The sequence below is a fragment of the Silurus aristotelis genome (assembly GCF_946808225.1).
Source record: "Silurus aristotelis genome assembly, chromosome: 1".
Lineage (NCBI taxonomy): Eukaryota > Metazoa > Chordata > Actinopteri > Siluriformes > Siluridae > Silurus > Silurus aristotelis.
Genome location: NC_139574.1, coordinates 39,251,497 through 39,277,468, shown reverse-complemented (window position 1 = coordinate 39,277,468; position 25,972 = coordinate 39,251,497). Strand labels below are relative to the sequence as shown.

At 38.6% G+C, this 25,972-nt stretch overlaps 3 protein-coding genes and 2 long non-coding RNA genes across 11 annotated transcripts in view; 4 read left to right on the top strand and 1 right to left on the bottom strand.

Annotated features, from left to right (window-relative positions):
• The window catches only part of LOC310725198 (uncharacterized protein), a 69,915-nt gene that overhangs the window by 7,513 nt on the left and 36,430 nt on the right, over window positions 1-25,972 (bottom strand). The window lies entirely within an intron of this gene.
• LOC310724584 (uncharacterized protein) overlaps window positions 1-25,972 on the top strand; it is a 171,319-nt gene that overhangs the window by 133,872 nt on the left and 11,475 nt on the right. The gene's annotated exons all lie outside the window — the stretch shown is intronic.
• Window positions 1-25,972, top strand: part of LOC310724568 (eukaryotic translation initiation factor 4 gamma 3-like) — an 82,715-nt gene that overhangs the window by 48,739 nt on the left and 8,004 nt on the right. The gene's annotated exons all lie outside the window — the stretch shown is intronic.
• On the top strand, window positions 2,583-3,727 carry LOC310735352. Its single transcript, XR_014536267.1, has 3 exons — window positions 2,583-2,640; window positions 2,789-2,949; window positions 3,555-3,727. It is a non-coding gene; the product is annotated as an uncharacterized lncRNA (long non-coding RNA).
• LOC310725485 lies at window positions 23,711-24,881 on the top strand. The gene is made up of 3 exons (XR_014533380.1): window positions 23,711-23,778; window positions 24,539-24,650; window positions 24,769-24,881. It is a non-coding gene; the product is annotated as an uncharacterized lncRNA (long non-coding RNA).

Genomic DNA, 25,972 nt, shown 5'->3' with positions numbered 1-25,972 from the left:
TATGTTATAAAACACATATTATCCCATTAAGTTCGGAGCATGCGCAGAAAGAACCGGAGACATGACTGCACAGCGTTTTTTACTCGTTTACTCTGCACACTGCAAACACACCCACATGCAGCACGAGAGTGCCCTCTAATGGCTATCAGATATTATAACATTAATGCAAAATCATTACAAATACTGTGCAACGTATGCAACGCAGAAGCCCCGCCTCTCTGGTAGCGTCCGCGTCCCCGATTGGTGCATCAATTTTCCATGACGAACAAATCAATGGAGACCGAGACAGAAGTACACGGCCCAAAGCCACGCCCTCTTTGCCATGGAAACTGGTACACACACCGCCATTTTTCTGGACAGCTGACAATTAAGACTGTGTGTGGGTAATTTTCTTAAAATAAAAAAGAAACTGACTGTAGACTCGAAAAGTTTAAAGATGCTGAACACAGACACAAACAAGTAATTTTTTTTTTACTGTTTATACTTTATTTTTACTAATAATTTTTTCTGTAAACCCCCCCCCCCCAATATATTATCTATACTGTAGAATTGTTCATGTCACATGATTTCGTCACATTTAATTTATGTAAATGTCTGCAAACAAAATCATCCTACAGATAAAGTGCCAATGAACATCGTGTTCTATCTGAACGTTTCTTTTTCTTTTCCAAAGGAACTCTGGTATTGAAAACCAGCTTCTGGCACTTAAAGGTGTGTATAGTTTGAATGTTTCTGCTTTCAGTGTGTAAGACAGTAAAAGCACATTATTACTGCATGATTCATTTCTATCAAATAAACATATAATGTGATTAGTGTGATCTGAGCACCTTTTCATATCATTCTGTTAACTATTGTACAGCCGAAAACACCAGTAAACATCTGGAAATTCAAGAGCTGAAGTGCAAAATGAGAAGTCTCGAGAAAATCATCTGCTTAATGGAGGTACCTTCTTTTGATTTCAAATGCAGACATAATGAAACTTTAAGTGAGAACTGTGACTAAGTGAAACTAAATGCCATTTGTCTTGTCTCTGGTTTTTGTCTTTGAACCTTAACAGAAAAAACTCAAGAACGAGTTGAACAAAGGTAGTACAATAATCTATCTGAGGTTCTGTATATTTTGATGTGTAAAGTATTTGCATTGAAAATGTAATAAACTGGTGATTGTCATTGCAGAGACAAAGAGTTCCTTCACTCAAACTGACAATAAGCAGAAAGCTGACAAAGGTATTTAAATGTGACTTGTTGTAAACTATTTTCTGGAGAAGATACAATTCGATCTTAGCATGTGCTAAAGCTAGTATGTACGTTCCCCTTCCAAAAGTATTGGAACAGCGAGGCCAGTTGTTTGTTTTGTATGTAATGAAAAAAGAGTCGACAATGCAAATTTCTTTCACCATCCTAATAACCCTTAATGTTTAACAGTCATGTTTTATGTTCTATAAGGAAATAATATACGTCTCTCTGGAAGGGTGTTTGTCAGTGACAGTTTGAATCTTTGTTCCTTGATGTCTGTCCTGTAATGATAAAAAGAGTGGCTGCAAATTCAGATTAAAATGATGTCTAATAAATAAACAGGCACATAAATCCAGATCGTAATCCAAATACCGTCACCATAAATTGGGCAAAACAATAAAGAGAACGTGGAACTAGAGAAAGATCAACATCTTCCAAAAAACACACACCAAAGGCTTCATGAACAGCAGCAAACAACGTCAGCTGAACCTGTTACTTCACATTGAGCTGTAATTAGGAGTCATTCATGATAGAATGTTAATCAGCCGAAGATCTTAATATGGTCACATTTTTCTTTATCCTACAAAGTGAAGTATAAATTCTGGTTATTGTATATAAAATATAAAATAATACATTTAATGTGTTTGTGTTTGCGTGTATCTGATTTCAAATATCCCATCGCAGGAAATCAAACCCAGACAAACCCGAGAGCAAAGAGAACTGCATCAGACACGTCACAACCCACGACTGCTAAAAGACCTCGAATCGATGCTGCACAGCACAAACACAACAAAACACAATCCCTCATCGCTTGTGCACTGGAAACTCTTCATGATGCCAGTTATGATTTATTATCTACTAACTGGGTTTCTGCACTACTTAAAGGGAGATGTAAACTTCCTGGTCTGACAGATGAGGAAAAATCGGTCACATCTGTGTTTTGTGTAAACAAGGTCAGTTATTATCTTCTGTTTTATTTAGTGTGCACAAAATTCAAACAACTTTATTGTTTAGCTGTGGATTTGAGTTTTCTCATTTGTAAAAGTTCATTTAGTGCCCTGATGTTGTTAAAATGAGCAGTAGATTTGGTTTGTGGTGTAAAAACGTTTACTCCAGGTTTTGGTTTAAACAAAGCCTAGTAGTTTTCCTACACATCTAATAGTTTTATATACATGATTTGAGTACATGTTTGATTTAGTTGGATATTGGATGATCCTTTTCTTCTGCTTTATTTAGTCTTTAGCGGAGACGTTTCTGACAGTCATCATGGACAAGATCAAGGCAGAGAAAAAGTCTATGTCACATAACGTCCTGCAGTTTCTCTGTCGGGTTTATGTAGTCTTATGTCAGCAGAGAGGAGACACTCATAAAGTGCACGCCCTCGCCTACAGACTTCTTAAAGAAGGTGAGATTATATTGACATTTCATTACATATCTACTAAAAATGATTCAGACAATGATACAAAGAAGCAAAATGTGTCTTGTTCTTGGTTTTGTATTTCTCTCTATACAGTGTATTTTAAGTCTGTGGTATTGTTTTGTTTCCTTTGCAGACTTTCCTGAAGCCCCTAAATTAATAATGGTCATGGTGACAGCATGGCCATGTGTTTTTTCCTATGACGGCCCTTTATGCAGAGCCATACACATCGTGACCAAAATGAAAGCGGACGGAGACATTTTATGCTTGCTCAGCAAATATCTGCACTGGGATAGGGTAAGTAGCTGATTCTTATCAACACAGTCATCAGAACAGTCAACAACTACAACAACAGTCAACAACTAGTTTTGATTCCCAAGTCTCAGTGTAATCTAGTGGAGCTAATTCGTTTTTTTGCTTCACAATTTGTGTTACAAGTCACTATTTAGGGATATTATTCTTTGTATTAGTGTGAGTTAATGCTGATGACCATTTGCAGAGAATGCCTCAGACTGCACTTCTCTTAAAGAGAAAAAAAACACGACTGTAAATGACATTTCTTAATGACACTGCTGATGACAAAAGCCTCAAACTGCATACTCATGTACTATTCTAGAGCAGTATTTACCCCTGCTACTGTCTGATACATAAACCCTATAGTAAAGTGTGCTACTTCACATGTCTATTTAAAAATCTGTCATTCAGAGGTCATTTTCTAGAACTCCTCCTTATATTAGTGTTAATAAATGGAGTTATAACCATAAAGAGCAGAATGCACAGTTAGAGCACAACCTCCCTGTTCTAAAGATCTGCAATTGTGATTGGTTGTGACCTTTCCATCATCACCATATTATTGTAAACATCTTTTTAATGAACTGAAGAAAAGATGTTTTCTCTGCCAGGTTCCTCCTGGAAACATCTGCAGCACCATCACCAGCACACTGAACGCTCTTCTGGAAGACAAACGTCTGACATTCCAGAAGAGCCGCTGGTATGGTGATGATCTCTGTCCTACCGCCTGGGACTACGTATTCAGTCTGGATCTTCTTTGTGCACAACTGGGCTGGATGTGGACCGACACCCATGTTATTCGGTACTGAGTGCAAAACTGCGTCATCGTGTTTAATTCCCAGCTTTCTAGTTTCAAAAATAATAATCATTTGATAGATTACAGTCCTACAAATGTGAGACTCATATGAGACAGTGTGTGTCTCAATAATCAAGTGGCTGAAATATTTGCCATTCTTGTTGCATGAACTCACAATTGGTCAATCAGTTACTGCTACAAAACACTTAATATATCCAATTTTTTATTTAATAGAAAAAGAGTTTGGTTGATCTTGAACACATGGCTGTTGGAAACACAAACAAAGCGAAGGCAGTTTAGAAACGTCTCTGTTGCAGCAGTTATCAGGCTACTTGGTAAGTTTACTGTAAATCCTGTTTTGGAGCACATTATTTCTGGATTTTTCAGTTTTTCACTCATGGTCTTTGTCCTTCTCAAACAGGGCGACTTGGCCAACAAGGCCTTAAGGAGAACCTGGCAGCATCAGTGGAAAATCTGACAAAACGCATTATTGAGTTTGGGACACAAAAAGACTTGGAAGGTACTGTATTACTAAATCATCAAATCTTTATCAATCTTTATCTTTATTCTATAAATTTTAGTTTTCTATTATAAAGAAAGTGCTTCAGTAAGTTCTAATTTTATCATGTATCTTGTGTGCAGATATGCCGTGGGAGGTGCAGCTGTCATTAATCTATGCCAGTCATGATCTTGCACCCAGCAACCCCAAAGCCACTCTCAAGACTTTGCAATTATGGCAGCAAAAGTTCACAAAGCCCGTTCCCCCAGCGGTCACCAATTGCATTAGTCAGATCAGCTTCCTGTCGTCCAAAAAAAAGCCAAATAATCTTTTATAGATTCTAATTATAGAAATGTATGTCTTTATAAATAAATAAATAAATAAATAAAATATATAATAGATCTGCACAGCGTTATTGGTCATCATTTATAATTTAAATATTATAATAATAAATTGATAGGGAGTCTACTGAGAGGCCAACAGCAATACTTAAGGAACTACAGGAAGTTCTGGCAGGTACTGCACTCCTTGCATGTGACCATCATCTCCTGTATTCTGTACAAGTCTTGGCTGTCTGGTAGGAGGTAAGAAGGAAGCTGTTTCTTACAGAGAATAATATTCAATTCTGTCTGTATTGTCAAGAGATTCATTAGGTTCCCTGGTGGTCAAGTGGTTAGGATGCGGCGCTCTCACCGCTGCGGCCCGGGTTCGATCCCTGGTCAGGGAACCAACCCCAGCCATTAGGGTTGCACAAGCCTTAGTGCCGGTCCCAAGCCCGGATTAATGGGGAGGGTTGCGTTAGGAAGGGCATCCAGCGTAAAAACATGTGCCAAATCAAACATGTGGATGATCTGCTGTGGCAACCCCTAACGGCGAAAAGCCTAAAGAAAGTTTTTTTATGATGTACACATTTTTTTCTAAGTTCAGCATCTTTGGATGATGTAAAGCACAAAGTGTGTTCTTTCAAAAGAGATGTAAATTGTGTATGTAGCACACTGTTGTCAGAAACTTTTACCATTGAAAGTCAGGAAGGTCATTTTCAGCTGTGAGGCCCAAAAGTGGGGCTGAAACCGAACAGGGTTCAAGAAACCGAGTTTATTTTCATATAAGTAACAGTATTTAGTTCAGTAAACTTAAGTTGATTTAAAGGAGAATTCAGTGCTGTTTAGTTCAGTAAAGTCTTCATTTAATCCAAAACTATTCGATTCATTAAGTTCAATTATCCTCAAATTTATATTTTTACATTCAATAAAAACAAATCATCCAGTTTTCATTAATGTTCATTGAATGACATTTTATTTTTTATAAGTAAAAATGTTTTTTATAAAACTCATCTGAATCGTTTAGTTTTACAATAAATACAATACAATACAGTGTGCACGTGTAAGAGAAAGAGAGAGAGAAAGAAAGAGAGAGAGAGAGAGAGAGAGCGGTGGGCGGAGCATCTCATTGTGACGTCACAGTAGGGCAACATCTATGTAAGTCAGAACGCGTCTATGGTTCCCACATTTCCGAGATTTCTGCCTGTGAGTAAAGACACATAAACATGGAGCTCTTCAGAAGGTTGAGAGAGTTTTTTCAAAGCAGAAGAAAGAAGAAATCTGAGCAGATTGCTGAAATGAAGGAGAAGCTGGAACACATGGAGAAAGTAGAGAAAGACTTGGATGCATTTTCTCTTCTAATGATAGAGAAGATAACAGAAGAGAAAGAAGAGAAAGCCATTCTGCTACAGACGGTGCAAAAGCTGGAGGCTACTTTGGCTTCTGAGCAAAAGCAGCAGGAACAGGATATAACTGAGAGAAGCCAGAGCTGGACGAGAGAACAAAAACAACTGGAGGAACGTGTCGCTCAGCTTGAGGTCACATTAAGAAGAAAGAAAGGAAAGAAGGCAAAACTAGACATGAAGAAGAGTAATAACTTACAGCTCCAGACCACCAGGGAGCTCCAGGATTCCCTGAATCACTCTGAGGAAAAGAAGTGTGCAGATCATCAGAGCGATCATTTGAGGAGCGACAGAGAGCGACTGGAGCAACGTCTTGCTCTGCTGGTGACCACTTTAAATTTTGAACAAAATAAATTTGAAAAGGAAAAAGAGATGATCAAACTAGACATGGAGAAAATGACCACCAGACATTTTCAAACCATCAGAGAGCTGCAGGATTCCCTGAATCATTGTGAGGAAGAGAAAAATAATTTAATGAGAGACAGAGAGCGACTGGAGGAACGTGTTGCTCAGCTGGAGGCCACTTTAAAATTTAAGCAAAATAAATTTGAGAAAGGAAAAAAAGAAGACCAAATTAGACATGGAGGAGATGATCAGCTTACAGCTCCAAATCACCAGGATCTCCAGAATTCCCTGATTCACTGTGAGGAAGAGAAGAAGACTGCAAAGGATGAGAGCGATCATTTGATGACAGACAGAGAGCGACTGGAGGAATATGTTGCTCTGCTGGAGGAAACTTTAAAATGTAAGAAAAATAATTGGAAGGAAAAACTAAAGGTTAAACGACAGATCGGTCACTTTATACACAACTTCTTCAATAATTCATTAAGAACAGGAAATGGCAGCAGTGGAGAGCAAAAAATCTTCTAATCTCTGGGCAGGTTAAGATTCAGCATATGAAACACGTTATACATATAATAAAGTACAAAAAAAAAATCTATGTTTATTGTAATATTTAATCAAAAGTACATGTTTAAATATTGTGTGTGTTTTGTTTTTATTATTAAACTGTTGGACTTCATTTAAATTTAACTAAGAAATAAAATCCACTTGATAAAATGTTGGGAAAATGTGACAAAAGTAAATGATATTAAAATAAAGGTTAAAAAGTAAAACTAAATTAAAATTCTATTTATTTATTTCAATAACCATTCAGTTTGATCCATTCAGTTAAAAAAAGATTTGGTTCAGTAATTTTGACTCCTTTGAATCAGTTCAAGTAACTCAGTTCAAAAGAGTTAAATAATAAAGTCCAGAAGAGTCGGTTCACTGGTTTTCACTATTTCCACTATCATACTCAGTCACATGACGCTAATTAAACAGTTCCTCATCGTCATTATCACACAATATGAACAGTTCAGACTCATATACACGTTACTGATCAACCAACACACATCTTTACCTTTTAATACCACAAAACTCACCAGAATCCCATTGTTCAAGATCTGAGTTTGCATTTTCTCTCACACAATGACATCAGTACACATCTAATTTCATATACAACCATTTTTACACATTACAAACTGTGTACTCACCAAAATCCAAAGAAATAAACACGTAGGTATGTATTTTATCCTCTTTGACTTTATTTTCTTGCCCTGAATTATGCTGCTGCTCATCTCTTCCATACATCATACATTCTTATAGGAAAACCAAGGACCAATTAACATCTGTTTACAGGCTGCATTTGGCCCTGGGACCAGATTTTGGATCCCCCTGAGATAACTAGTGCTCATGGAGAAGTTATTTCCAAATCTCCCAAAACACACTGAATTTAAAGATTAATTCAATTTTTCGAACTAAAAGTCTCAGCAATGAAGTCATTGAATGTCAGTGAGATGTGCTCCTGCTGAAGAAGAGCAGTTCATGCTGAAACCCCTGCAACAGCTGGAGCTCTGTTCTTTATTAAACTCCACCATTTATAACTTCACCTCTAAAACACAATGAAGTTTCAATACTGTAATGTTCATTTGTTGCTGGTTTCAGGAAAACATTCAATTTAATTTTCTTATTTCATGCGTGTGTATCACAATCACTTCACATAAAATTACAATAATTACAATCCAGACCACTCAAAATCATTTACATTGTAGGACGGAGTCTTTATTTTTATTTGTAAATTATTATTATTATATCTAAATATCACTGTAATCACTCTGATCACATGACCTGCTTTACACATGAGTCCCAAAGCACTTAAAGCACCAACAATAAAATAATATTATTTTAATACAAAATTACCTTCAAATATCAATCTAGAAAAATGGCCCTGAATCCTGTATGTACACAAAACAGACAAATGAAGCTCATTTAAAATGCTTTCACTTAATCTACATTCTGTTTATATGAAGTGTTTCCACAGTTTGCATGTTAATTGGCTGGATGGAGCATTTAAGCATTATGCATTTTATGTGAATTTATGAACCACATCTGGCTGGAAAAGACAAGTGTCCAAATACTTTTGACCACACAGTGTGTATCGGCTGAAAACAGCAGTTTCGGATTCGTGTTTCCACTGGGATTCAACTCTGTAATATTACTTTTGATTTTTATTATATGAAATATGGTATATTATATATTTGATATTTGTTTGGACTTTTCTTTCCTCAGCATCACTTGGATTTTCCTCCTGTAGCTCCGAGAGATGCCGTGTTCCAGGTGGAGGATGAAGACCCTCTGCCGGGATGAAGCGAACTGTACGACCCCTGGAACGGTGAGTTTCTGAGCTTTATGGATTTTATTTTCTTTAAAACACAGAGTTTATCATTTATTATTATTATAATTATTATTATTGAGAAACAAATCACCCATAAAATCCCCAAACAGGTGGAAAGGTGATGAGGACCATCGGTACCGGAGTGAAGAGGGGAAAAGAGATGTTCCTCATTTTATGTTTACTCCTGATCATTAGCATAAAGATCACAGACTTGCAGGAAAAAGTGGATACATTTGTCTAAAATAAATATATATAAGGGTGATGAAGGAAAAGTCAAATGAAGTTTGTCACTTTTTTGTTTCTTGTCATTATTTGTTGTCCTCCCCATGTGCTGCTGTACACAGGTGAACAGAGACGTCCATTCCACACCAAGCTTTTTACAGAAATCACCAAATCTTGATTTTAATACTGCTGAGATGATTTTATAGGAGTTTAGTTTCCTATTTTAATACCAATATAAAAAATCCCATACATATTGTGGTGTAGTCGTGGACCAGTTGAGAAAACACTAAGTGCTTGTAAAAAGACTGGCAGCAGATCAAAATCAATCACATCTTTTATTAATGTTTTTTCTTTTTTAAATACAGTTTTGGACCTGATTGTATTCAATAAAAACATATGTATTACAGTTAATTTACCTTGTTATTAATTTACCAGATTATTTTATTCTTATGATAATTTCTTACTTACAAACGTCTTAATAAGTAGATGATTATAATTGAAAGATAAACAGAGACTATAAATACTACCATGTGTTTAAGTAAAACATCTGTTTGTGTTCAGAGAAGGTAAGTATAATGAATAATCTAAGGGAAATTTAATAAAGTATTTGTTAAAAGTGCAGTGTTGTCAGGAAACAGAAGGAAGCGAGGCCAGGTAGCATGAATGAATGATTTATTTTCTAATAGCTCATAACACACATCTGACACGCGCTAATCACGTGTTCTCTCATTCTCTATTTTCAATGCACTTCTACTCCCCCTAATGGTCACTTTAAGTATAACAACAACAGGTCACCACATGCAGTACAAACTAATTACACCTCAAATTAAACCCCACAATTTTTATCAAAATCACATTACAAACTGCAAACACGTGTTTTCTATTAAATAATATAATTCTAAATAGTTTAATACCCTACTGTGTCTAAACAGAGGCGCGCTATAGGAACTCGTGTAGGGTTTACAATCACACAAAAAACACCCGTTTTCAGCTTCCGTGTCTGCATTTGAACCTTTGAAGCCCCGCCTCTTTTGTGACGTCGGTATCTCTGATAGCGCCCTGGACTTGCTTTTATTGTCATGACAACTTTGTTGTGCTGCTGTTCAACACAAACATTTACTGATCACAGCAATGAAGCGCAAACAAACAGCTGAAATGTTTTTAATTGTTTTTAGTGATAAGCGTCAATGTTTTGAACAATCCGCTCTCCAAGACGACAAAAAAGATTTTTCAGCCAGAAAGAGCGACTTTCAGAAGAAAGAAGGAGAAATAATGACAGATAATAAGACGGGTAACAGCTACAGCTGCTTCTCCTGCTGTCAACTTTATTCAACTTTATTGTCATTGTACAGAGAACAAGTACAGAGACAATGAAATATAGTTATCATTTAGTTCCTAAAACCACATTAAATATGAATCTGTCATGCAGGAAATATAAAATGATTTTGTACTGACTGAGTAATGCAGCACTTATAAAATATTTGTACTACAACATTGTGTGTGTTTAAAACTGGTGCAGTATTTCATGACTCTGTTCTGTTCACTGTTTTAACTAAAAGTTTATCATGATTTCTGTTTAACTTAAACTTTGTTTTTTTATTTTGTAGATAAATTTAACGTTGCCAAGTGCAGAGATAAAAAAGGCAACATCAGAAGGCCAATGAATGCCTACATGGTTTGGGCGAGGAAACAGAGGTCCATCTTTTCCAAGGCCAATCCAAATAGCAGCTCTGCAGAGATCAGCATGCAGCTTGGGATCCAGTGGAACAAACTGAGTGAAGAACAGAAGAAACCCTACTACACTGAATCATGGAGGCTTAAACAGGAACATGAACAGTTGTTTCCTGGTAGGTGAACTTTCTTTATAGACAAATGGCAAAATAACAAAACAAACGCATCAATTCTGATACTTTTATTGTTTTTATGTTGCTTCTTACTCTTTAAATTCTTCTTTTCTATCATGTAGATTGGGTTTATAAACCGCTTCCAAAGAAGAGAAGGAGAAAAGGCAGTGTGCAGAGTAGTGACTCACAGAGGAGACCTGATCATCAACCAAACCACTACATAGTCATGAACATGCCAGAAGAAGTACCAGTCCCTGACCTCGTGCCTGAAGTTAGTGATCAGTTCCCCGGCCTTAGCCACCAAGAACTGCTGTCTCCTAAAGACTTCTGCTTTGATCCTCCTCTTTTCCCTTCTGTTTCTGAGTCGACTTTCTGCCAGACCAAGTGAGTTAGTAAACTGCATTGGAACAGTTTCAGAAGAATGACATGCAAATGAAGTTTTACTCTGCATCTTAAATAATCGCCATAATTGCCACTCATTTACTTTAATATGCAGCTAAAATTGTGCACTTCTGTTTACAGCACCTGCTATGGGTCTGAGTGTACAAGCAGTGAGGTTCAGCTCGAGGACGAGGAGGAAATCACTTTGCTGAACAATGACATCTTTTCCATTTTAAATGAGGAATATGGCTTTTTTAACCAGTCTGGAGCCCAGAATCATACTGAAGACCCCCACAACAGCACAGAGATCCTGGATTCTGTACCAGCCTTTGATGTCGACAGCTTCGAGGATCTGTTGAAGAAACTTGAAGAGATGGAAAATGATTCAGGAATAGAGGAAGATGGTGAAATACGAACATTTCATGTACTTTAGTGTGCATGTTGTTTCACCATCTTTAATTTATATTAAATTCTAATTTAGTTTTATTTAAAGGAATAAAGATTTTCAATTCAAATCATGTCTAATGTCTCTTTATCACAGAGAGCATTCAATCACTTTCCTGAAATCCACTTTAGTAAATTCAGTGATGTTTGATGTTCCTTAAAGAGAAGGAATTTGACAGAAAATCAAATGAGTTTCACTACAGGAATCGCTCTGGGCGTGACCAACTACAGAAGCTCCTATGACACTACTTCTGTCTTAACAGGTCTCCCTGTCTGTCCCCACCCTTACAATGTCATTCACACTTTCTTCCCATGAAGGACCACATCAAGCTCTCTCAGCATATCCACTTTTTAATGAGTTCAGGGAGGTTGCATCTCACCCATGTCCTTCTTCATATGGAGGAACCATCTCGGGACCCTCACCTGATGTTCATCGCGCGCATGGGCCCTGTAACCGCAATGGACAAAAAGCATTTAGAATCAGAACCTCAAGGGCATGGCTCCACTGGGGCTCGAACCCAGGACCTTCTGCGTGTAAAGCAGACGTGATGACCGCTACACTATGGAACCTAAGTTTATTAATTAAACTTAGAAAAATCATTGACTCAAATGTCACAGTCATCTCTACTGTTTTGAGCGTGTTAAGCTCCAGGTTTTTATGACTGCACCATGTCTCTCAGGTCTTTCTTCACTGAAGCAGGGTCGTTGGCTGAAAACTGATTTTCCAGCTTTTTAGTGTAGCTCCTCTTAGACACTTAATGAGGATCAATGATGAGGATTAATCTTCCTCATATTAATGAATTAATCATGTACTACAGTATTTGAAAAGAACTTGAAATCCTCTCAACTGAGAACAGAAAGCTGAGGGTACATTGGGAACAAGTTTCTCAAAAATGTATAGTTGCAATCTTGAAAACATTTTGCCTGAATTGATATTTCTGCTCATTCATGCTGTTTAGTTGACTGTGTGGTTCCATAATGTAGTGGTCATCACATTTGTTTTACACACAAAAACTCCTGAGTTAAACCCCCAGTGGAACCATGCAGCTGGCAAACATGAATAAGGTTTATATTTTTGTGACCAGTTATGTTAAGAAAGCGCAGATATTCCCTCAAATTTTAACACAATTCAGCAAATAAAAATAACAGGTTGGCCTTTTTCTGCATTGTGCTTGTAACAGCATTGGACAAAAAGCATTCCACAAGTAGAATCAGACTCAAGTGCATGGTTCTACTGGGGATCAAACCCAGGACCTTCTGTGTGTAAAGCAGATGTGTTGACCACTACCCTATGAATCCACACAAGCACCTGCACAGCATAAATAAGCCGAAATAACGATTCAGGTAATATGTTTCCAGATTGCAACTCTTCAGCTTTGGGAAACTTGTTTCCAATGTACCCTCAGCTTTTTGTTCTGTTTGTTTCTTTAAGGAGAGGAATGTGGAAGGGCAGATGGTGGTAGATTTTTGCTAAAAGTATGGAAATGGCTGTGGTGAACACATTTTAAAAAGGAGGAGGATCATAGGGTGACGTATAAGAGTGGACTGTCAGGTGTTGGCAGGGGACAGTGTGGCTAGACAGCATTGGATGGTGGCCTGTAGGATGGTTTTGGAGGTGAAGAATAAGAGGAGGAGAGTGAGGAATGAAAGAAGAATAAGATGGTGGAAAGTAAAGGTAGAAGACTGTAGTATGAGATTCAGTGGTGAAGAGGTGCTGGATGATTGGGCCACTACTACAGAGGTGATAAGGGAGACTTGGTACTTGGTGTAACATCTGGAAAGAGAAACAAAGAAAAGAAATGTGGTGGTGGAATGAGGAAGTGCAGAAAAGCATACGGAGAAAGAGGTTGAAGAAACAGGATTTGGATGGACAAAAAGATGAGCAAAGTAGGCAGGAGTACAAGAAGATAAAGCAGCAGGTGAAGAGGGATGTGGCAAAAGCCAAGGAAAAGGCATATGAGGAGCTGTAGGAGAAGTTGGACACTAAGGAAGGAGAAAAGGATTTGTAGCGATTTGCCAGGCAGAGGGACCGAGCTGGGAAGGATGTGCTGCAAGTTAGAGCAGTAAAGGATGGAGATGGAAATGTGTTGACTAGTGAGGAAAGTGTGTTGAGAAGATGGGGGGAGTGTTTTGAGCAGCTGATGAACGAGGAAAATGAGAGAGAGAGAGAAGGTTGGATGGTGTGGAGATGGTGAAGCAGAAGGTGGATAGGATTAGTAAGGAGGAAGTGAGAGCAGCGATTAAGAGGATGAAGAGTGGAAAGTCCGTAGGACCAGATGACATGGAGATGTTTAGAAGAGATTTCAGTGGAGTTTTTAACAAGATTGTTTAACAGGATTTTGGAAGGTGAGAAGATGCCTGAGGAATGGAGAAGGAGTGTGCTGGTACTGATCTTTAAGAATAAGGGAGATGTGCAGACCTGCAGTAACTACAGGGAAATTAAGTTGATCAGTCACATCATGAGGTTATAGGAAAGAGTGGAAGCCAGGCTGAGAGAAGAGGTGAGCATCTGTGAGCAACAGAATAGTTTCATGCTGAGGAAGAGCACCACAGATGCAATATTTGCTTTGAGAATGTTGATGGAGAAGTATAGAGAAGGTCAGAAGCAGTTGCATTGTGAGTTTGTGGATTGTAGAGGACAGAGTAGTATGGAGACGAATGATCCCCTAATGGGAGCAGCCAAAAAAAGAAGAAGAAGTAGTAGTCATGTGTAGAAATATTAGTTGTATTGTTATTACTGACACATTCAGGGGTGTAGCCATCATTTCAAAATTGAGAGGAACAGAAGAGTCAAATGTAATAATAATAATATTCATTCATTCATTCATTTTCTCCCGCTTATCCGTAATTCGGGTTGCGAGGGCAGCAGTCTAAGCAGGCCCCCGCCTTCGACTGCTGCCCAATCCTCACAGCACCGTCCCTTACGGTCCCTCCTGCAGGTGGTGAGCCCACGGGAAGGCGGCCCCACGTCACTCCGACGTCACAGACCTTGATATTTCCCTCGTAAGGGACCCCCGGAGCATAGAGGGTTAAGGGCCTTGCTCAAGGGCCCAGGAGTGGCAGCTTGGCGATACTGGGGCTTAAACCCCAGACCTTCCGATAATAATAATAATAATAATAATAATAATAATTATAATAATAATAGGGTAATAATTGACAGGGTTTATTTTCTCTTACTCCTTTTAGACTGGGCCTTAAAAACGTGAACACAGGAATTTACACTGTTAAATGTAAATGTCCCCCAAATCCCCCAGGTGTTCTACACCAGATCAAATGACCCCTGACCCACACAATAATGCAGTGCTGCACACTAAGTTACCCTTCATCTGATAAAACTTAAACTAGACATGGTTTATAATGAAGTTAGCTCACCCTGTTTAGCAAGTCTAATTTCACAATCTCTTTTTTCCAGTTTATACACACACACACATATATACTTAGTAAACGATAACACAAGTGAACACAACATGCAGTTTTTAAATGAAGGTTTTTATTATTGAGGGGAAACAAAATCCAAAACTACATGGCTTTGTGTGAAAAAGTGATTGCCCCCTAAACCTTATAATTGGTTGGGCCGCCCTTAGCAGCAACAACTGCAATCAGGCGTTTGTGATAACTTGCGATGAGTCTGTTACAGCGCTGAGGAGGAATTTTGCTCCACTCATCTATGCAGAATTGTTGTAATTCAGACACATCGGAGGGTTTTTGAGCACGAACCGCCTTTTTAAGGTCATGTCACAGCATCTCAATAGAATTCAGGTCAGGACTTTGACTAGGCCACTCCAAAGTCTTCATTTTGTTCATTTGTGTTTTTCTTTAGCTATTCAGAGGTGGACTTGCTGGTGTGTTTTGGATCGTTGTCCTGCTGCAGAACCCAAGTTCACTTCAGCTTGAGATCACAAACAGATTTTCCTTCAGGATTTTTAAGTAAACAGCAGAATTCATGGTTCCATTTATCACAGCAAGTCTTCCAGGTCCTGAAGCAGCAAAACAGCTCCAGACCATCACACTACCACAACCATATTTCACTGTTGGTATGATGTTCTTTTTCTCCACTGTTCCATGTTTTTGCCATGTGTGAATAATTTCTCTTTCTGTGGTTCACTGGAGTCCCAAAGCTTTAGAAATGGCTTTATAACCTTTTCCAGACTGATAGATCTCAATAACTTACTTTCTCATTTGTTTCTGAACTTTGGATCTCAGCATGATGTCTAGCTTTTGAGGATCTTTTGGTCGACTTCACTTTGTCAGGCAGGTCCTATTTAAGAGATTTCTTGATTGTGAACAGGTGTGGCAGTAATCAGGCCTGTGTGTGGTGAGAGAAATTGAACTCAGGTGTGATAAAGTTTGCACAGTTTTAACAGAGGGGCAAAGACTTTGTCACACAGAGCCATGTAGATTTAGATTTTGTTTCCATTCAATAATAAAAACCTTCATTTAAAATCTGCATGTCGTGTTCACTTGTGTTATCTTTTACTAATATTTAAATTAATTTGACGATCTAAAACATTAAAGTGTGACAAACATGCAAATAAATATACACAGTGGTGTGAAAAAGTGTTTGCCCCCTTCCTGATTTCATACTACTACAAAAGTATTTACTTTCTTTGTCTTCCCCATTTAGTTGAATCTTCTGAGGAGAAGTGGGTTCCACACACCAGCCATCAACCAGAAAAGAGGTACAAGCAGTCTCCAAACTCAGCACCTGTTTCAGCTCTACCAGTAAGAGTGAGAGACAGAAAATCCCAGTCCTCACTGGTTGTATCCCCCAACACACCTGAAGAGAGGTGGAATCAGGATTTTACACCCCAGCCAGTCTGTAGACCATCTGTCATGGCACTTGTTGATGAGAAGATGTTGGAAATGGGCTACAAACTGTACGTTGACGACTTCTACACAAGTCCAGCACTGTTTAGAGATCTCCTAAAAAATAACATCTGAGCATGTGGGAAAATCCAGTCCACAAACCATCACCAACAAGCTTCTGAAAAAAGCTCCTCGAGGCCTCATCACTGGCTGAGAGAAGAGGATGTGCTGTTTGTAGAATGGAAGGATAAAAGGAAGGTCCAGATGTGCTCCATCATTCACAGAGGCACTGAAGGAAGCATTGTGCTACTTTTATTTTCATTACTTTTTTCTTCTACTGTTTTTCTAATATTCAAATACCAGTCTTATGCTTATTGTGTGAATGTTATTATTCCCAGTACATTTGGTTATCAGGCTGCTTTTCCTCAAACAGACGGAGGGAGAAAAGGACTACACACAGTCTCAGAATAATGTTTATAGGAATATCGTTTTTATTGTATTTTCTTCAAAGTTGAAATATAAACTCATTACACATGTGACTTTTAACCCGTCACTATTCTGGATTGCTTCAGGACCGAATTCATGTATTTATATATTTTTAAAAAAATATATGTTTTATGACGTACACATTTTTTTCTAATGAACTTCAGCATCTTTGGATGATGTAAAGCCCAAAGTGTGTTCTTTCAAAAGAGATGTAAATTGTGTATGTAGCACACTGTTGTCAGGAACTTTTACCATTGAAAGTCAGGAAGGTCAATTTCAGCTGTGAGGCCCAAAAGTGGGGCTGAAACCGAACAGGGTTCAAGAAACCGGGTTTATTTTCATATAAGTAACAGTATTTAGTTCAGTAAACTTAAGTTGATTTAAAGGAGAATTCAGTGCTGTTTAGTTCAGTAAAGTCTTCATTTATTCCAAAACTAATCGATTCATTAAGTTCAATTATCCTCAAATTAATATTTTTACATTCAATAAAAACAAATCATCCAGTTTTCATTAATGTTTATTTAGTGAATAATGCATTTTAAAAACAAGTGGTTTCAACCTTATAGTTGAGGGGAAAAAGAAGATAAAAATGCACCAGTCGTTTAAAACAAAACCAATATAAAAACATTTCTTCCAGCTCATAAATCCTATAAAACATGCAGCATTAAACATGAACTTCCAGCAGATAAACATCTCATAATACTGTCTGGAAGTGAGAAATGTACAGGTTGTTTTTACTCCATACACATGAACTTACTTTGATCAGAAACACAATCATACTCCAAATCAATTCATCAATAAAGTCAATAAAAGAATCCCAAACTGCTGTGTGTCTTGTCCTCGCTATTAATGACGTCATTAGAGCTCCACTACTTCTAATTACCTGCTGTGACAGTGAGCTCTAATACACATCACACTGCCACCTACTGGTCATTTATGATTCTGCAACATTCATAGAGTCACTCCGGTCAACTTCCGGTTCTCAACTCGGATTCACTCGCTTTATACACAGTTTACAGCCGTTTTTATCTTATTAATGACTGTAATATTGCTCTTCTCTCAGGAACAACAGAAAAGATGTAAAGACATGATATTTTATCCGCTCTTTACCTCTGTAATGTGCGCATGCGCATAGTCCGGTTAAGAGAGACCGGGTTACGTCACAGACGGAGGGTGGGGGCATCTCCCTGTGACGTCACAGTAAGGTAACGTCTATAATTGGGAACGCGTCTCTGTTTCTCTCATTTCCGAGGTTTTTGCTTGTGAGTAAAGAGGCATAAACATGGAGCTCTTCAGAAGGTTGAGAAAGTTTTTTCAAAGCAGAAGAACAAAGAAAACTAAGCAGATTGCTGAAATGATGGAGAAGCTGAAACACATGGAGAAAGTAGAGAAAGACTTGGATGCATTTTCTCTTCTAATGATAGAGAAGTTAACAAAAGAGAAAGAAGAGAAAGACGTTCTGCTACAGACGGTGCAAAAGCTGGAGGCTACTTTGGCTTCTGAGCGAAAGCAGCAGGAACAGGACATAACTGAGAAAAGCCAGAGCTGGGCGAGAGAACAAAAACAACTGGAGGAACGTGTTGCTCAGCTTGAGTTTATTTTGGATCAGACCACCATGGAGCTCCAGTCTTCCCTGGAAATCCATGAGGAACTGGAGAAAACTGTAGACTGTGAGAGAGAGAGCTGGATGAGAGAGCAAAAACAACTGAAGGAACATGTTGCTCAGCTTGAGGTCACGTTGGAACAGACCACCATGGAGCTCCAGTCTTGCCTGAAAATCCTTGAGGAATTGGAGAAAACCTTAGAATGTGAGAAAAAGAGCTGGACGAGAGAACAAAATAATATAGAGGAACATGCTGCTCAGCTTGAGGTCACTTTGGAACAGACCACCATGGAGCTCCAGGATACTCAGAATCACTGTGAAAAAGTGAAAAATAGTGCAGAGCAGGAGAGAGATAATTTGATCAGAGACAAAGAGCGACTGGAGGAACGTGTTGCTCAGTTTGAGCCCACGTTGAATTTTGAGGAAAAACAAGAGGACGAAAGAGAGAAAACTAATCTTGACATAGAGGAGAGGAACAACTTACAGCTTCAGACCAACAGGGGGCTCCAGGATACCCAGAATCTCTGTGAGGAAGAAAAGAAGACTTCAAAAAATAAAACAGAACATTATATGAGGGTCCGAGAGCGATGGGAGGAAATTGTTGCTCAGCTGAGACAAGAAAACCTTCAAAAGAAAACGAGAAATAGAAAAAAAAGAAGACGACAAGAGAAACAGAGCGTCTGAACACTTTTACCACAGCGAGACACAATAAACACTATTAAATAAATAAAGATTTTGAATTTCAATCATGTCTAATGTCTCTTCATCACAGAGAGCATTCAATGATGGTATTTATTTTTCTTAAAATTCACTTTAGTAAAGTCAGTGATGTTTGATGTCCTTAAAGAAAAGGAATTTGACAGAAACTGAAGTTGAGGTATTTTCTTGCAGCTTTGGTGCTTTGTTCATTTTGAGCTCTGAAAGCAATATAGCTGACAGTTAATGTGGGGCAGAACCTGATTCACTTAAACATCTGTACTTTATAATTAATCGCATGGATTGGCACAAGAAAGTGGATGATCTTTCAGCAGTCATTCTGACAGGGTTAACACTGGATTCACCTCACAACACCTGAACACTACTGCTGGATGGAGCAGCGGGTGCGTGCACGAGCGGCGGTTGGTGAATGGAGGGTGGAGCCGGGGGGAAACGAGCGGTGAGAAGCAGATCTGTGGCTGATGGGACTAATCAGTGTGCTCTGTTTTAGTGACTGGTGACGAGGAGAATGTGTGTGTGTGACTGGTGATGTGTGTGTGTGTGTGTGTGTGAGAAGTGCAAAACAGATTAACAAATCCGAAAACAAAATAACAAATACGAAAACACAAGTCAGACAAACCGGAAAATGTAGGTATAGTTTGTGAATGTAAACTTACCGATCATTGGACAAGACACCTGTCAGTCAAGATATACAGGTGAATGACAAGTGTCTTCTCCAATGATTGATAAGTTTCCATTCACAAACGATACCTACCTTTTCTGGTTTGTCTGACTTGTCGCTGTGTTTTCGGATTTTTTTTAATGTGTTTCGTGCAATGATTCAGACAAACCGGAAAAGGTAGGTATAGTTTTGTTTCCTTTGCAGACTTTCCTGAAGCCTATAAATTAATAATGGTCATAGTGACATTGGTAACATTGCATTAATGTTATAATATCTGATAGCCATTAGAGGGCACTCTCGTGCTGCATGTGGGTGTGTTTGCAGTGTGCAGAGTAAACGAGTAAAAAACGCTGTGCTGTCATGTCTCCTGTTCTTTCTGCGCATGCTCCGAGCTTAACGGGATAATATGTGTTTTATAGCATAATGATGCAAACAACATTATTTACATTTATCACATTACTGTGCTGGAAAACAATACAAATTAAATAAAAAAGAAGAAAAAGTGTAGAAGAAGAAAAGCGGGACAAAGACAGAGGTAATGAGATGTAATGAATGGTGATGATCATATAAATAAACTCAGTTTAGTAAAAGTTTGTGAACAAACTTTATATTGGTCCAGTTTTTAAAGTTTATTCTAAAAGTTATAAATAGTGTAATAAGTGGACAAGAAATATGAGTTGTTCATGTCACACAGATTTTTTATTTATTTTTTTATTTCAATTCAGTGTCATTACAAAATAGGTTTAAATTTGTAGAGATTTTATTTGGACAAACATATCGGACAAAAGAAATCAGCAACATATATTGGTCATCCTGTATCAGTCGACCTCTAGGTGTGAGTTTAAATGATATGCTCAGTTGTATGTATGAGATAATTGTAGTCTGGACGGTGAGACGCCACTAAGCGTTAATATTATAATAATTACACTGATCTATTAGAGACGCTTATCAGAAAAGTCCGAATCAAATCCACTCACAAGTGCAGCAGATTCATGTGATGTGAAATAAAGTCCTAATGGCAGCAGCATTATACAGTCATATATATATTTCTATAAAAGAGCTCTGATACGGATTTCAGTCTTTAAGAAGAACATCTTCAGAGGGGTTTTTTCTCGTCCTGGTATCATAAGTGTAGATAAACATAGGTTGTGTTTAATTGACAGCCCTGATGAAGTCTGATGACCTGAAGAGGGTGGAGCTGAGACTTCAGACAGCAGACGGACTTCTGAGGAGGAACATCAGCATCACACGAGAGGTTAGAGGTCACCCAACCTGTAATTAATCCTGGAGGAATTAAGTGTGATTAGAGAGATAGTGATTTAAATGTAATAATGCAGCTGTGTGTGTGTGTGTGTGTGTGTGTGTGTGTGTGTGTGTGTGTGTGTGTTACTGCAGTTATGATAATAATAATAAGAATTATAAGTATTTTGGGGGCTGTTATGAATTGTTCAAATCTTCCCTCTACCTCTCCTTTATTAGTGTAGTTACTGATAGAAACAGTGAAAATCTTTTTAAAACAACTTTCATGCAAAACATCTTGTGGCTCAATTAGATGAGATTTGCCTCTGGTTTGAGATTTTACTCAACTTGTGTTTTTGCTGAACTTTTTCTACACTTAAAAGCCAAAAAAAAAAACATTGACACTTTTCTCTCACGTGAACAAGCTTTTTTTCACAAGACTTTGTCTTACACTTCCAGTGACTGTAGCTGAAGCAGAAAGAAGCTTTTTAAAACTGAAACTAATCAAATGATACCTGAGATCCACCATGTCACAAGAGCACCTCAGCAGCCTCGCTGTCATAAACATCAACCATACAAGTGCTGGTCAGATTTGCAACGATGATGTAATTGATGACTTTGCAACAAACAAAGCAAGAAAGATCTGTTTTTAGGAAAATGACTTTGTAGTGAAAAATGTATTTAATTTGTTTGTTGTGTGAATTGCCAATTTATTATTATTTATTTTCATATTGTATTTATGTATTTATTTGTAAATGTATTTACTGTAAAGATAAAGTAAGTGCAGATTGTTGTTAGTTATTTATCTTTTTGGGGAGCAGCAGGATGGGAGCAGGTCATGACGTGGAAAGGAGACTCTCTGCTTGCAGGCTTCCTGTGACGTAGCTTCCTGTGTTTGACTGTGTTTTTAAACAAACTTTACTATTTATTTCTTCTTTTTTGTGTGTCTGCATTTAAGCACAGGTGAGGACTCGTTCGATGCCCAGCTGTGAGAGCGGAAAGCGGTGCTGGAAACATCCCGGGCGGACGCTCACTCGTCCCAGGTAAATTCCCGGGTTGAATCTAACGCTCCCAGCACCTCAACTCCGCGTGTTTCTCTGCCCAGGCCCACGGACCCTGGATGCTGCAGCAGCGGAAGACACGAGCCAAGCCCCGGTCCAGGACGTCTCCCCCACCACCACCACCGGCCTTCGAGATCTCGACCGAGAACCGCTTCGCCCCTCTCCGCGAGACGGAACGTCATACTGTGATTCTTGGAGATTCCATCGTCCGGCATGTCCGCGCTACCGGAGACAAAGGTAAGGTGCACACTCGCTGTTTTCCTGGTGCTCGTGTTCTCGATGTGGCTGCACAGGTACCCGCGATCCTGTCATTCCGATTCAAATCAGTCCGATTGAAAGATTTAGCGGTGGACTTTTTACATGAGACGTTATCTAAGCTGATGTGATGTTCACAATCACGACTTTGTGACGTGCACTTTGTGTATATTTTCTGAAAGGAATGATAAATGAGCCGATTCGAGATCTGATACGGATGCCAGGTGAAGAGGAGGTGGAGATTTGAGGAAGCACATTTTGTCCCTTAAGTATTGGGTCTTATCAACAGCATTAATCGTGTTAACGCATTTGCATGGCAGAATTTTTATTTTGTTCGGTTTATAAAAAGGTTCATGTCATGAATCCTCTTGTGCGAGTATTTAAATTATTTTTTTTGTCCGAATCTTGATGTTATTGTTACAATAATTATGGGAGTCACGTGATTAAGGAATAAACGATACGGACCAGAAGAGATGAGGGTGAGCTACTCATTCTGTTTATCATCATTTGTCCTTTAGCTGCCTTGTCATATTTTCATTATTGGAACTAATGTCAGAGTTCGTGTATGTAGACGTGTGTATGGGTATCTGCTTATTGGAAATGTACCATTTTATATTATTTCTGATCAAAGGAACGAAATGATCAAAAGAACCAAGTCACTGAAATGATGCCATCTTCCAATCACTAGCAGTGATCAGTAATACTGATGAGTGCCATACGGGGGCACTAATGCTTCGAGTAATACCAGGGAACGGATCAACGAATAAAAGAATGCTCTTAGCATGGAAAACGATGCATTTGTGGCCTGTACACAATAAGACAGAAGAAAGACAAGAAACAAACAGCAATAATCAATAGACTGGAAAGCTTACCGAACAAAAGTCCAGCAGGGGGCGCTCGCCTCTAACCCGGGTGTGTGTTTCTACAGAGAAACACTACAGGAGCTCATGTAGAGTCGCGCCATCACCATCTCTGTGACGTAGCATCCCTGATTGGTGCAACAATCTTTTTAATCCACCAATGAAACGTCATAGTCAAATGTCATGCTGTCATAGTAACATGCAAACATTGTAAGTCCACTATTGAATCGAAGGCCGTTGTTGAGACCAGACGTTTGTTTACTGCAGTAGGAATGTTCACTTTAAAACTGCAACAACATACAGAAATATTGCATTCTCATTTCTTCAATTACACTAAATATTGACAAATATATATTCTGTATATGTTCTAGATCTGTATTGAGCAAGTATAAGAGAGAACATTAAATATGATGTTAAATGTAGTGACAGACATTTTCACGTTGTTCTAATCAACAGTATTCGGGGACCTACGTTCCTGTGGTGGTGAACATGACTGCGAGTTCTCCAGAAGAACAAATGCTGGTAATGTACAGTTCAAACACACACTGTTTTTCACACAGAATAAACTAAAGCCCATCACTTCCTCATCACCTAAACACACTGTTCATTTAGATTTTACTTACGGCAGCCAAACGGCCTCATTTTGTAAACCCCTTGATCACTTCCTCTGTCTTTAAGGGAACTAAACGAAGAGGAATGAATGTCCATATAGAGGAATGTGAGCGCAACTGGCAACCGCTCTAAAAGGACACGGCTCTGATTTGATTAAACAGAGTGAAGGTTATTCATGAAGTATATCAGAATTGTACAAATCAATGAAACTACTTACTCTATGAACTCTATTTGAACGAAATCATTACTGAGTTTGGACCAAAATGATATCTGTATGCTAATGTGTGCTAATCAGGAAATACGGTCTACCTACCTTTCCTAGCCTGACTTTAAAATCCCACCCCTGTCTGGCCTGCACTTCCTCCCTCACTCTGCCCTGTCTTTCCCTCCTGCATTGCCTGAGTTAATCTCACCCACATTACTTCACCTACATTACCATACCTAACTGTGCTATATGTAATGAGGCACACAGGGACAAGGTCGAGACTTGGAGGTTGTTCGATGTAGTTGTGAGAAAGGTCAGGGGTCATGTGTGTACCCTGGTGCTCTGAATTTGTCTCTGTGTGTCCTTTTATAGCTGCAAGTTTCAAATACTGTTTACGTTAACCTTCAAATAGCTTTAGCATTTTTGTGATTTTTATGCCAAACTTATATGCTGTTTGTGTTCCAGTATTATTACAGTGCTCCAGTACATGTGGTGCCTCCTCAGCAGTACTCAGTCCATCCCACAGGATTCAATACATGCTACACTGTACTCCCTGGACCTACTACCCCAACAAATGGTAAGTTGATCATGCCTTTCCAGTCATCCTTACAAAAAGCCTGGTTTTCTTGTAGGATGTTATGATCCTCACAGCTTACATGTTGGTCTTTAATTGAAACTGATACTGTTCTTATTAGTGTCGGCTGCAGGGATGTTCTACTATAATGATCAGGCCGTGTACAACCAGACTCCATTCCCAATGGTCCCTCCACTGCAGCAACATCCATCTACCAAGAGGAAGAGGAAAACGGTGCGTGTGCTTACTCTTTGTTTCAGTACTGGTTCATTTACTGAGTATATGAGCCTCAATTATAATTTTCTTTTCGATTTTTGACTCGTCTAGTCTGTGATTTAATTACTACTGTCTCTGTTGTCTACAGATGAACAGCTTTAGAGTTATTTAGTAAAATCTGCTGCATTAGATGGCGCTGAAAAGTCTACCTCTTCAGCTGAGCCCGGTCCTGCACAAGCCGTCACACCAAAGCCAGATAAAACAGAGCCTGTGCACGTGCCCCCAGAGGTTCCAGCTTCTGCTCTATTCACCATTGATGAGCCGAAACAGACACAGCTCCTCGTCCTGACGACTCCCGATCGCTCAGAGAGGTGAGTTTAAAATCGAATCAAATCAAATCAAATTTTATTCATCACATACACATACATACAGGGTACGACATGTAGTAAAATGTTTTGTACGATGGTCCGGCTTGAGGGAATAGGATGGGGGAAAAAAAAGGAGGCAGATAAATAACTATAAGGTATAAGAAAGGCTATTGAAATAAAATAAAATAAAATAAAATATAATAAAATAAAATAAAATAAATAAATAAAATAAAAGAATATAAGGTATAAAGATATATAAATATATCGATATATAAAAGGATAATGTATGAGCAAATATACATATAAACAGTAAACAGTGTGTAGTGAAAGATGTAAACAAAATAAAAATGTAAACAATATGTAAACAATAGGCAATTGTGGTGGGTTGTCCATAAAGTGTCCGTGTGCGGTATGGTGTGGTGTAAAGGTCCGTAAAGTGTCCATGTGCAATATGGTGCAATATGGTCCATGTGGTATGAATAAAATAAAAAGCGCACTGTGCTGTGCAAGTCCAGAGTTTAAAGTGTCGTGGTGCGAACGGTGAGATATGTTTTAAAGTGACGTGGTGCGAAGGTGAATATATGTACAGAGAAGTGTGATGATGATGGTGGAGAGAGTGGGCCAGTTCTAGATCCTGGGTGTTTCCTGGTTTAAACACTGGATTGCCTGCGGGAAGAAGCTCCTCCTCATTCTCTCTGTGTTCGCTTTCAGGGAGCGGAAGCGTTTTCCTGAACGCAACAG